The sequence below is a fragment of the Perognathus longimembris genome, chromosome 9 (assembly GCF_023159225.1).
Source record: "Perognathus longimembris pacificus isolate PPM17 chromosome 9, ASM2315922v1, whole genome shotgun sequence".
NCBI classification, from domain to species: Eukaryota; Metazoa; Chordata; class Mammalia; order Rodentia; family Heteromyidae; genus Perognathus; species Perognathus longimembris.
The window spans coordinates 21419647-21428583 of NC_063169.1; the positions used below are offsets into that span (position 1 = coordinate 21419647).

An 8937-nucleotide genomic window follows, 5' to 3' on the forward strand; every position below is an offset into this window, starting at 1 on the left:
TCCTCTTTCCGTGATGAGTCCCTGCCTGGTTTTGGGATGAGGGTTATACTGGCTTCATAAAATGAGTCTGGCAGTGAACGTTCTCTTTCAATTTCATTGAAGAGTTTGAGAAATATTGGAGTGAGTTCTGTTTTGAAGGCCTTGTAGAATTCTGCTGTGAATCCATCTGGACCTGGGCTTTTCTTGGATGGGAGATCATTTATTGCTGTTTCTATTTCAATACTGGATATGGGTCTGTTTAGAAGGTTTAAGTCTTCATAGTTGAGTTTGGGGGTATCAATTTTTTCTAGGAAATCATCCATTTCTTCCAAGTTCTCGAATTTGTTGGCATAAAGGTTTGCAAAATAGTCCCTTATTATTTTCTGAATTTCGGTTATTTCTGTGGTGATGCTACCTGTTTCATCTCTTATCTTGTTTATTTGAGTGTGCTGCCTTCGTTCTTTGGTCAGGTTTGCCAGGGGTCTGTCTATCTTGTTGATTTTTTCAAAGAACCAACTCTTTGTTTTGTTGATTCTTTCGATGGTTTTTTTCGTCTCTAATTGATTTAATTCTGATTTGATTTTAATTATTTGCTTCCGTCTATTGACTTGGGGTTTGGCTTGCTGTTCTCTCTCCAGAGAATTAAGGTGCTTCCTTAAATTACTGAGTTGCTGTTTCTCCAGTTTGTTGATGTATGTACTCAGAGATATAAATTTTCCTCTAAGTACTGCCTTTGCTGTGTCCCAAAGGAGCTGGTACTTTGTGCCCTCAACTTGGTTGAAGTCCATAAACATTTGAATTTCTGTTTTAATTTCTTCAATGATCCACTGATGGTTCAGCAGTGTGTTCTTTAGTCTCCATGAATTGTGGGATTTTCTGTGGTGGCTGAATGAGTTGAGCTCTAATTTTATTCCATTGTGGTCTGAAAGAATGCAGGGAATGATTTTGATACTTCTGAATTTGTACAGATTTTCTTTGTGCCCTAAGATGTGATCTATTTTGGAGAATGTTCCGTGTGCTGCCGAAAAGAATGTGTATTCTGTCCTTGCTGGGTGGAATATTCTGTAGATGTCGATTAAGTCTAGTTGGTCTATGCAATTGTTTAGTTCTGTGGTTTCTTTGTTCAGTTTTTGGCGTGTTGATCTGTCCAGAGGTGATAGTGGAGTGTTAAAGTCCCCCACTATCATTGTGTTTGGGTCTATGAATGTTTTTAGAGCCAGTAGTGTTTGTTTGATGAAGTTGGGTGCTCCTGCATTTGGCGTGTAGATATTTAGGATGGTTATTTCTTCCTGTTGGAGAGATCCTTTTACTAGTATGTAGTAACCTTCTTTGTCTCTTCTTACCTTTTTTAATTTGACGTCAATTTTGTCTGATACTAGGATTGCAACTCCAGCCTGCTTATGGGGGCCATTTGCTTGATAGATTTGTTTCCAGCCTTTCACTTTTAGAAGATGTTTACTTTTGCTGGATAGATGTGTCTCTTGGAGGCAGCAGAAAGATGGATCTTGATTTTTGATCCAACTTATGAGCCTATGTCGTTTGATTGGAGAATTAAGTCCATTAATGTTGACAGTTAGGATTGAGAGGTGATCGTTTGTTCCTTTCATTATCACTGTCTTGTTTGAAGCTGTGTCTTCCCATTTCTTGATCTAGTGTTTACTAATTAGGGTTCATTTCTCTGTCTGTGTTGGGATCCTGATTATTTTCCCTGTATAGTACATCTTTAAGGATTTTGTGTAAAGCTGGTTTGGTGGAGATATATTGTTTCAGTTTTTCCTTATTGTGGAAGACTTTTATTTGACCTTCGGCTATGAAGGAGAGTTTGGCGGGGTACAGAATTCTTGGTTGGTAGTTATTTTTATTTAGAGTTTGGTATACTTCATTCCAGGCTCTCCTTGCTTTCATGGTCTCTGCTGAGAAGTCTGGGGTAATTCTGATTGCTTTTCCTTTATATGTGATTGTTTTCTTTGCCCTAACAGCTTTGAGTATTTTTTCCTTGCACTCTGCAGAAGCTGTTTTGATCACAATGTGTCGATGGGAAGTCCTATTCTGGTCTGGTCGATTTGGGGTTCTAAATGCTTCTTGTATCTGTATAGGCCTTTCCTTCTGGATATTTGGGAAGTTCTCAGCTAATATTCTGTTAAATAGGTTGCCTATCCCATTAACCTCTTTCTCCAAGTTTTCCTCAATACCTATTATCCTTAAATTGGGCTTCCTGATTGTGTCTTGAATCTCCTGTAGCGATCTGTTTTGTTGCTTGGACTGGATTTGTATTGATTTTTGATCTTTCTCCATAGAATCTAAGGAATCTTCAGCTCCTGAGATTCGATCCTCTGCTTCAGTTAGTCGGGACTGTAGGCTAACTACTTGATTTCGAATCTCTTTTCCTTCTGACTGGTCTTTCCTGATGTTTTCCATGTCATTTCTTAGGTCCTGTATGGACTTCTTTACTTCATTAACTTCATTACTTTGGTTTTGAGTGTTGTCTCTCAAATCTTTAAGTTGGGTAGCTATCTTTTCATTTGACTCTTGAAGCTCACTTATCTTTCTATTTGTGGATGCCATGAAATTCTCCATTAATTTTTGCTTTGCCTCCTCACGCTCTAACATAATTGACTGAAGAGATTCAAACTTTTCATTTATCATGTTTATCAGTGAACTTTGTAGAGCATTTTGGGGGTTTTCTTCTATGTTTTTGATTGACTGCTCTGCTTCCTGCTTGTTTTGGGTGGGGGATAAGACTTCATTATTTGCCATCTTTCTTGTGTTTCTTCTGCCCATTTGAATTGGGAATGCCAACCTACCAGCACCTGTGAGCACTGTTTAAGACCCAAAGCAGCCCTTACCAAGCACTGTTGTGTAAATCTTACAATTTCACAATTATAAACAGATAACTTGTATACCTGTCTATAAAGTTAGATTTGGTGTTCTAAAGAATACAATTTCAATATAACATCTGATCCTGGGCCCTGTATTCAGTAGTTACTTATTTACTGTTACAACCTTATACGCAATTCTTGTTTTTATATTAAGTTCTTTTAGGACTGGCTTTCTCTATGAACCCCTTTGATTCACTCGTATTAAGCTGTGATATCCTCTATCCAATAACCAGAAGTCAATGGAACCTGGAGGTCCAGGCAGTAAGTCCGGAGGGTAAGTTGGAGGTAGTAAAGAGAATAGAGTAAACTGTATTGGGGGGGTGGTGGTGGTGATTTTGGTTTAGTTTCAGTGACGTGGAAATGTGGAGAAGAGTAGAATCAGTAGAAAGAACATTCATAAAATGACAGACACTGGAGAGTTAGCAGAAAAGGGTGTAGGTGTTATTTATAGGAAAGTAATTTTTATAGGAAGAGGACGCAATGAGAGAAATGAAGTAAAAATACTGGAAGACAGATACACAAAACAGAGAAAAATTATTTAACAAGGAAGTATAAGTAAATAAAAAGGAAAATAACCGAAAAGGAACAAACCTAGCAAATAAACAAACACACAAAAAAAACTTGATACAACAAACCAGTAAAAATGGAAAACAAACAAACAAACCAAAAAAAAAAAAATAACAAAAGAAAAAACAGCCAATGATGTTTCAGGTGTGAAAAAATTAAAAAGAAAATTTAAAAGAAAAGTTAAAAAAAAAATGTTTGAAAAGAAAAAGAAACCAGTCTCTGCTTTCCCTGCAATGGACTGCAGTCTATTTTCCTGATTGGCTGATTTGACTTGATTTCAGTTGGCAAGGGGTGGTTCTGTTCTGACTTTCTCCCCTGTTGGTGCAATCGTGGGTCTCTGAGGTTCGCACAGCTTGCAGGCAGGCCTTGGGCGTCCTCTGTCGATGGGGACGTGGGCAGTCACAGGAACTGTGGCTCCTCTGTCTGCTGTTGGGCCGCTGCCTTTGATGCCTGGTCTTGACTAGACTGTGAACTCAGCAGAGCATGGCGCCTCTAGCCTGTTTTGCTCCACTAAGAGTTGCTTGCCTGAGGGAGGCGGCCTCCTTGGCATAGGTAGCTATGGAATGCAGCTCCGTTTTGGGCTGGGAATTAGTTTCCTCTGTGACGGGACCGTTTAGCTGTCCCCGGAACTGTTTGTTCCTCCTTCTGTTGTTTCCGTGCCCCTGGTAGCCGCTCGCAGCTTTTGCTTTAAGTTTAGAAGTTCCGGCGGGCAGGGCGGGGCTTCTCTGGCTAGGCCCCGGACTCGCCTCCCACCAGGGCAGGGGGCGTTCTTCTGGGCGGAGCTGGTTCTCACTGATTCCGCCCCTCCTGCCCTTTTCAAAGATGGCTTTTTTGACCTCGCTTTCCCCAGGCCCGCTTCAGTTTCAGTCTGGTCTGACCCTATGCCAGTGGCAAAGATGGCGCTTTGCTCTGGCGGTGGGGACAGGGATGCCTTCCAGAAGCTGGACTGTGGGCACAAGCGAAAATAATTTTTTTTTTTTTTTTTTGCGGGGTACTCACGCTGTCTCTGCGATGTCAGGTCCTCCGTGCTCGGCTGCCGTCTGGAGTATTTCTCGCTTTAGCTGCGTGGAGTGCTGGGGGCTGTGCCCGGCACTGTGCCGGAGCCCGCGCTGGCGCCGCGGCGGGACGCCGCCTGGAGCTCAAAACTGTGTTTTCAGACCAGCAAAGTCGATTTTTCCTTCCTGTTCAGAATCCCTGTACTGTTAGAACTTACTTTGGCTGTCTTTCTCGGAGAAACAGTTTCTATGAGGTGAGAAAACTACGATATCAGAGGGAGCTCTGCAGGGCACAGCCGCTCCTCCGCCGTCTTCTCCTCGAATCCTCTCTCCAAAACTTTTATCATAAATGGATGCTGAATTATATCCATGCTTTCTCCACATCTAGCAAAATAATCATGTGATTCTTGATCTTGCTCTGGTTGATGTGGTGGATTATATTGATTGACTTGCATCTATTGAATCAGCTTTGCATCCCTGGAATGAATCCAGGTTGATCATAGTTTATGATTTTTTTTTTTGATGACTTGTGGAAGTTGATTGGACAGAATTTTGTTGAGAATTTTTGCATTGATGTTCATTGCAGAAATGAGTTTCTAGTTCTCTCTTTGTCTTTGGTGAGTCCTTGTCTGTTCTTTGGATAAGGGTAATACTGAATCATAAAATGTGTTTGGTAGTGAACTTTCACTTTCGATTTCATTGAAGAGTTTGAGAAATATTAGTGTGAGCTCTCTTTTGAAGGCCTTATAGAATTCTGCTGTGAATCCATCTGGACCTGTCCTTTTCTTGGATGGGAGAATCTTATTGCAGTTTCTATTTCATTGCTGGATATGGGTTTGTTTAGTCAGTTTAAATCTAGATGTTTAAGTTTGGGCATATCAATTTTGCTAGGAATTTGTCCATTACTTCCAGGTTTTCAAATTTATTAGCATATAGGTTTGAAAAATATTCCCTTATTATATTCTAAATCTTGGTTGTTTCTGTGGTGATTTTTCCAGTCTTGTTTCTGATCTTGTTTATTTGGGTATGCTGTCTTCCTTTTTTTTTTTCTTTTTTTTTTTTTTTTTTTTTGGTCAGATTTGCTAGGGGTCTGTCTGTCTATTTAAATTTTTGAAGAACTCTTTGTTTTGTTGATTCTTTCTAATTTTTTTACTCTAAGTCATTTAATTCTGATTTAATTTTAATTATTTACTTTCGTCTATTTGCTTGGGGTTTGGCTTGTTCTCTTTCAAGGAGCTTAACCTGCTTAAGTTGTTGAACTGATATTTCTCCAGTTTGTTGATGTAGGCATTCAAAGCTATAAATTTTCCTCTGAGTAATGAGTACTGTGTCTCAAAGGAGCTGGTACATTGTGTGCTCATCTTGGTTTGAAGCCATAAATATTTGAATTTCTGTTCTAATTTCTTCAGTGACCCACTGGTGGTTCAGCAATGTGTTGTTCAGTCTCCATGAGTTGAAGGATTTTCTGTAGTGGCTTTTTAACTTGAGCTCTAATTTTATTCCATTGTAGTCTGAGAGAATGCAAGGAATGATTTCAATATTTCGGGATTTGTACAATTTGCTTTGTGCCCTAAAATGTATTCTATTTTGGAGAATATTCCATGTGCTGCCAAGAAGAATGTGCATTCTGGTGTTGCTGGATGGACTATTCTGTAGATGTCAGTTAGGTCTAGTTGGTCTATGCAGTTGTTATTTCTGAGGTTTCTTTGCTGAGTTTTTGCCATGTTAATCTGTCTAGAGGTGACAGTGGTGTGTTAAAGTCTCCAACAATCAATGTGTTTGGATCTATGAATGTTTTTAGAGTCAGTAGTGTTTGTTTGATGAAGTTGATGTATTTGGTGTGTAGATGTGTTTAGGATGGTTATATCCTCCTTTAGGAGAGATCCCTTTATTGGTATGTAGTAACCTTCTTTGTATCTTTCTACTGTTTTTAATTTGAAGTCAATTTTATCTGATTCTAGGATTGCAATTCCACCTGCTTATGGGGGCCATTTGCTTGGTAGATTTTATTCCAGCCTTTCACTCTTACAACATATTTGCTTTTTCTGGCTAGATGTGTCTCTTGGAGGAAGCAGAAAGATGGATTTTGATTTTTGATCCCATCTCTGAGTCTATGTCATTTAATTGGAGATTTGAATCCATTAATGATGTTGAGAGTTAGGATTGAGAGATCATTGTTTGTTCCTTTCATTATAGCTATCTTTTTAAAGCTGTGTTTTCCCTATTCTTGTCCTAATAACCTGGTTTTCCATTTAGGGTTCATTTCTCTGTCTCTATTGTGATCTTGATGATTTCCAATGTGTTGGACATCCTTGAGGATTTTCTGTAATGCTGGTTTTTGGGGATATATTGTTTCAGTTTTTCCTTGCTGTGGAAGCCTTTATTTGATCTTGGGCTATGATTGAGAGTTTAGCTGGGTACAGTATTCTTGGTTGGTAGTTATTTTTCTTTAGGGTGTGGCATACCTCATTCCAGACTCTCCTTGCTTTCATGGTCTCTGGTAAAAAATGATGGTTAGATGCCATGAAGTAGGTGGCAATGCCTTAACCATATGCATGTTGTCAGGCCCAAGGGCCCCTTCCATCCTTGTCAAGAGGAGTGCTAACCTTCTCTTCTTCCATACAACACATGCCTTTATCTTTTATATAAATAAGATTGATCTGTATTACAACTCATAATCTATCATTTGTTTGACATGTACAAATGAATATATTTAATTCTTGTCATGGGTATGTGTATATAAATGTAATTCTTCTGTTTGTACAATATTATTTATATTTATCCAAGGTCCTTTTTCCTCTGGTTTGCTTATCCTATCATTATGTAAAGTAACAGTTAAGAAGATTGTCAGTCTGATTAAAACACTGTATAATCATGTGATATACCTTTTAACAATAAACAAGTACTTAAAAATTAATGATGGGAATGCAGAACAGTTTCTATACTGGGTGTGGGCACTAGTAGAAGGGGTAAGGGATAATAGAGAAGGAGAATGAGGGTGAATGTAGTCAAAATTCTTTATGTACACCTGTGAAAATAGAAGAATGAAGCTTGTTGAGATCATCTTGTGTAGGTGATGGAGGAATGTTGGAGACTGATAGAGGAGTTGAATCTGAAGCAAGGCATATTATATGCATAGAGGACATATCAAAACAAAAAACCCTTTTTCAACTAATTCTTGATAATTAAAATGTGAAAAAAATTCCAAAGCCTCCTTAAAAATCTTGCTTCTTTAGAGTAAGGCCCCCAAAATATTATCGGAGTTCTCTAAATATCTATATGTTGACATATAGAAATCATGCCACTGTTTTTGAAGAGTTAGAGTTTTGTGAAATATTCTACTTTCTGTAATCATTTATTTTTTATTTAATGGACTCATTTAACATATATGGCAATACTATTGTATATATGGTAGTGATCACTCTTAAATAATAGTATAATGGAAGGTACACAATGTTTATATGGCTAATTAGTGATATTTTTAACTATTCTATTTTCACACCTTTTTGTTGTTGTTGTTGTTGTTGTTAATGAGTGCCTGTTGAGTGATATTGTGAAACTTCAATATGAAACAAAAATATCCCAGTGTGGCTTAGTTATTATTTTTGTGGCCCTAAATCAGGGATATTGTACTCTTAGCATTCCTACTACATGGTTGTTTGACTTTGTTCTGGTAAGCACATATCTTTTTACTCACCTAGACTTTTTGCAACAATGGATTTTTGGATTGTTTATTGTTTTTAGTATATCATAATCTCTTATTGACTTCATGTTTTGATGTTCCAGTTTCCAAAATTTGGTCATTGTAATGTCCCTTAAGCTAATTTTTGTTCACTTTCACTATGTACCCACCAAATGCTTGCTTGTTCTTTGGTTTGTAGCACATATTGTTCAAAAGCCCTTTTCTTGATGTGGAACTCAAAGAAGACATTTCAGGCTTATTGCGGGTGAATGATGTGCTCATTGTTCCTGAAATGTCATTGCATCTGGATATTTTCAGTGTGCAGAAAAAGAAATATTTTTGAACAAATCATGTATCTCCAATTCAAATGTAGGTTCCTTCTGTACCTTGTTCTATACATTTTAAATAGGTGATGGCTGAAACATTGTAGAATTTTTCCCAATTGATTAGTGTTTAACACAAATTACACTAGGCAAGTATTTGCTTTGCAAGATAATACAGTAAAAGCAGGTAGATCATATTTCTAATTCTCCTTCCAATTCTACTGTTTTTGCATTATGCACTTGACCTCATCCAATGTAGAGATTACAATTCTACTTTTCATTGTCTGAAATTGCTTGACATTCATTTATCTTACCTTATTTACCCTTTCTGCATCATTTTGTTTTATGTATTTTGCTATAAAATAACCCCTAGGACAACATAATCATATTTATTTTAGAAATTACTTTAATTGCTATCATTTCAATCAGGTATCATAATATATTAGTTTGTGGTATTTCTGTGTAGTATTACATTTATTTCATTTCCTCTTCTATTTTCTCTTATTACCATA

At 37.7% G+C, this 8937-nt stretch overlaps 1 non-coding gene across 1 annotated transcript; it reads right to left on the minus strand.

Annotated features, from left to right (window-relative positions):
• Nucleotides 1-6922: 6922 nt before the first annotated feature.
• LOC125357806 lies at nucleotides 6923-7048 on the minus strand. The gene has a single exon (XR_007212211.1). It is a non-coding gene; the product is annotated as a U6atac minor spliceosomal RNA (small nuclear RNA).
• Between the last annotated feature and the right edge of the window lie 1889 nt (nucleotides 7049-8937).